This window comes from Hemiscyllium ocellatum, chromosome 16 (assembly GCF_020745735.1).
Source record: "Hemiscyllium ocellatum isolate sHemOce1 chromosome 16, sHemOce1.pat.X.cur, whole genome shotgun sequence".
Classification (NCBI taxonomy): Eukaryota; Metazoa; Chordata; class Chondrichthyes; order Orectolobiformes; family Hemiscylliidae; genus Hemiscyllium; species Hemiscyllium ocellatum.
In genome coordinates, this window is record NC_083416.1 from 41,734,937 (window position 1) to 41,739,610 (window position 4,674).

Genomic DNA, 4,674 nt, shown 5'->3' on the forward strand with positions numbered 1-4,674 from the left:
CTGTGAATGACTCACTCAGTGTAATTGAGAGGATGTATTGCATAAGCGGCAGCCAAACACTCATCTCAATCAAAGTTACTCTACACCCCATTACATCCTTGTGTTTTAATAGAAATGTATCACATGCAGATTGGAAGGCACGATGCGTTCTTTATGAATTGCTTTGCATTTATTATTACATAGGAGTGTGGAACGTAGAAAGAAAAAGCATGGATTTTTATTCAGTTTTCGATTATAATATTACTGGATGATTAAATTCTATGCAAAAACATGTAATGCATTTGCACTAAATTTATACCTACTATCACTTAATATTATGCTATTTGACATCATTAGAGCTTGATAGCAATTTTATTAGTGATTTTTTTTCAAATTTAAGGTAACTAACCAGCATTATAACTAACCAAAGTGCTAACAGTCTCAATGCACCTGAAACCTGAAACCTTTCAGGCCATTGAACTTCTAACATATTCAAAAAGGCTAAGCAACTGGAATAGCTTCAAATATCATGCCACTGTTTTGCATAACATGGAATTTGAAAACTCAAATAGCTCAACGTTCAGGAAACATATTTTTAAAAATCATTTTACCATGTATTGTTAATTTATGGACAGCTATGCTTTAGATGCTTGACGGTACAGCACCATATGAATTCTACGCTCAATAGCTTCAGTGGGCAGGTTACTGCTGAACTTTGCACGCACCATGTCATTGTTTCTATGATTATGTGTCACTTTACCCCAAATGATACCAGTCTTGTTTGGTTTACCAACAGGAGTAACAGTGTTGTTCTTTGCTTTGTAGACCTAATTAGATCTCTTGCCGAGGTAAAATTTTGTTTCCCTGTGGCAATAAACACCTTCAATCTTCAGTAGGGCAGTGTCCTCTCTCTGGTTCAGTAAGCCAGGTTTACAGCTTGTAAACGCGGCTTTGCACCACAATTTTCCGGGCAATGCGAGCGCAATTCCTCGCATTTCGAGGGATTTTTCTTATTTCACTGGCATCAGCTTATTAGAGATATGAAGCGAAATTAAGGTAAAACATGGAAGATACAGTACTTATATTGAATTATACCAATGGGTTGCATCTGATTGAGGAATGGAATGACGATTAATAACACGATATGTTGCTGTGCATGTATAGAGACACAGATTCCTGATGAAGGGCTCTGGCCCGAAACGTCGAATTTCCTGTTCCTTGGATGCTGCCTGACCTGCTGTGCTTTAACCAGCAACACATTTTCAGCATGTGTAGAGACACAGCCAGCGACATCATCTGGCCATGACAGGTCTGGCGTAGGACGTGCTTGCACATATGCCGAGACATCACTATTAGCATACATGCCACTGAGGAGGTGCTGGCGACAGAGTGGAGTAGAGTGGGGTGGGCCTTCTGGAAAGGAGGAGGCCATTAATGGGACAAAGGAGGGAGGTTGACTACTCCAAAATTAAGAATCCTTTTTGTCATTTGATGTTAATAGGTGTGCGGTGCATGGGATACACAGCTGACTGGCTGATCCTTCGACCCAAGAGGCTTTTTTCTCCCAGAGGCACCCATTCTACCAGAGAGAGTCTGTTTCATTGTGCTGCTTGACACCCTCTTTCACCATAATCACCTGCTGCTGGAGTTTCCATTACTCACTTCCCTTCTGGAGGTTTGCATCCCAGCAGTTGCACACACTGACTATTTGTTAAGCAGTTGAGTGATTAGCAGGTTTAATTGCACAATTTTGGAGAGAAAGTGTGGCTCCACATTTTGGCAGGATTGACTTCTTACATCATCAATCTATGCAGATACTGAGGGTTGAGGTGGTAAACAACATTTGCTCACCAGGATCTCTCTTCTTATCTGTCCTTGTCCCTTCTAATAAGGGAACCAGTCTCAGTGGCAGATCTACCAACTTTGGGCTCCAGGTCAATCAAGTTTGCAAGAGTCATGTGATAGGTAGGTTCAGTTTCTGCTATTCGGCAAGTCATCAATGCAATGTTTACCAGGAGGAGGCTTCCCCAAACTGAATGCATGCACCACATTTAAAACACCCAGGTCACTGGACTCCCTCTTCAGCTGATGTTGAGTTGGTTTTGGCTCATTCAGGAATTGTGCATCAATTAGCTAAAGTTGTCTGAGGTCCTCTTTTGGGATAGATGGCAAAGGTGAAACCAGACTTGGCTTGACATGATTGGACCTGGTTTGACTCTCACTCAAGTGCTTTGGTGACACTGAATCATAATACGAATATCATTGGAAATCGGAATTGGAACGGTACCTTTGAGTTGAGGATGGGCAAATGTATATCATCAGCCACAGCCCCTTCCATCCAGCCTCTTTTATGGTCAATCTTCTCATTACTTTTACCTAACCTGTACCAGATCTAGAATCAACACTTATTGAGCTCAATGGCCTATTGGGTCTAGGTTGCTCCAAACTTGGCAGACGTCTAAAAGTAGCTGAGCAGGTTGTTGTCTGTAAACATATCAAATTCTGCACCAATCAAAATATCACTGAATATCTGGAACATAGCCAAACTCAAAGATAGCAGATCAAGTTCCATACTTTAATAAATCTCCACTTTCTTGTTGTTCAGCACTGTTGGTATGAAGAAAGCACTCTTTTGTGTCCTTGAACCCATGGCAACACTTCTATTTATTATCTGGTTCAGTGATGGATAACTGATTATAGCCATAGGCCAAAATCAAGACCACAGAAAGGTTTTGCACATTTGGGAGCTTACAGTATTTCTTCAATCCTAGGGAGAGCATAAGCATCTTATGAGTCTTGTTGTTAAGCACCCAATAATTAACACAGATCCTCAGTTTTACATCTTTCTTCTTCACAAGGACAATGGGGGAAGCATACAGTCTAGACAACTTTTAGATGGTATTTTGCTTCAAAGGCTTCTGCAGATAGAAGCTATGGAAAGTATGATTGAGGAAGGATAGGGGGAGCTCAATTTAGCCATAGTAAGGGGTGTCAACCCCTGCAAAACAGAAACCTGAATGAGGGAAGAGATGTTAATCAGGTCACATGCCTCTGTCAGATGATCATAAAAGGAACAGTGAATAAGAGTTGACACATCTGTTCCTGTGTTAATTAAGCATCGTGCTTCTACCTTGCCAAATTTCATGCTCACTATGGGCAAGTCCCTACCACTCTACATACGATCCTATTTCTTCCTGAAGAACCTCACACCTCACTTGACTGTCAGTAGGAGCCCCAACTGCATAGGGTCTTTGTACCTGACAACAATGAAGGCCATGATTGATAAGGGCTGTCATATCTGAAGTGCCCAGCCCTGTCACGATTCCAATATCTCCTTGGAGCATCCGAAGGGGAACTTGATTTATTGCAGTCCCATGTAATTAAGTACAGTGAAAAGCTTTGTTTTCCAAGCAGTACATGCAGATCATAGCAAACAAGAACACACAGATCATAAGATGCTCAGACAGAATGAGCCATACAAGATTATGGCTGCACAGGAGGTGCACAAAACAAGATCAACATAAGCAAGATCAGCTCTATTAGAAGTTAGAGAGATTCATTCAATAGTCTAATAATAGCAGGAAAGAAACTGTTCTGGAACCTGTTGGGGAGTGTGTCAAGCTTCTGTATCTTCGGCCTGATGGAAGAGGGTGAAAGAAAGCATTCTACACTAGGAGGGATCTGTGATGTTGTTGGGAGCCTTTCCATAGCAATGAGAGGTTGGTGTCTGTGATGGTCTGGGCTGCACACATTACTTCCTGTAGTTTCTCATGGTCATAGGCAGAGCAATTGACATACCAGGCCATTATGAACATGGCTGGAATGCTTCCTATGGTGCATCTGTAAAAGTTGCTGAGGGCCCTTATGGACATATTGAATTTCCTAAGCCACCTGTTGTGCCTTCTTGACCTTCATATCTGCTTGGGACATCAGGATAGATTGTCGGTTATCATCACTCCTAGGAACTTGGCGGTCTCAACCCTCACCACTTTGATGTAGAGAGGGGCGTATCATTCTCCTTTTTCCTGAAGTCAACGATCAGATCATTTGCTGACCTTGAGAGAGAAGTTGTTATCATTGTGACACATCATCAAGCACACTATCTTCTTCTTGTATTCTGATTCATTGTTTAATATCCGGCCTACCACAGTGGTGTGTCATCAGCAAACTTGTAGATGGCGTTCATATGGAATTTGGCTACCCAGTCATGGGTGCACAGGGAGTACGGTAGGGGGCTGAGAATGCATCCTTGGGGGATTAGTGGAGGACGTGCTGTTGTCTATTTTCAGTGATTAGGAGAAAGTGAGGACCACAGATGCTGGAGAGTCAGAGTCAAAAATTGTGGTGCTAGAGAAGCACAACAGGTCAGGTTGTATCTGAGGAGCAGGAGAGTCAATGTTATGGGCATAAGCCCTTTATCAGGAATTTCTAATGAAGGACTTATGCCTGAAACATCAATTCTCCTGCTCCTCGGATGCTGCCTGACCTGCTGTGCTTTTCCAGCACCATGATCTTTGACTCTATCTTCAGTGATTGCAAGCTTTGGATCTGGAAGCTAAAGATTCAGCTACAGAGGGAGGAGGCAAGACTTTAGTCTCGAAGGGGATTTTGGAGTTGAAGGCTTAGCTGTAGTTGATGAGTAGGAGCCTGGCGTAGATGTCCTTGTTATCTAGATGTTCCAGGGATGAGTGTAGG

General features: G+C 42.4%; 1 pseudogene; it reads right to left on the minus strand.

The window, feature by feature from the left end:
* Positions 1–614: 614 nt before the first annotated feature.
* Positions 615–974, minus strand: LOC132823068 (large ribosomal subunit protein eL33-like; annotated as a pseudogene).
* Between the last annotated feature and the right edge of the window lie 3,700 nt (positions 975–4,674).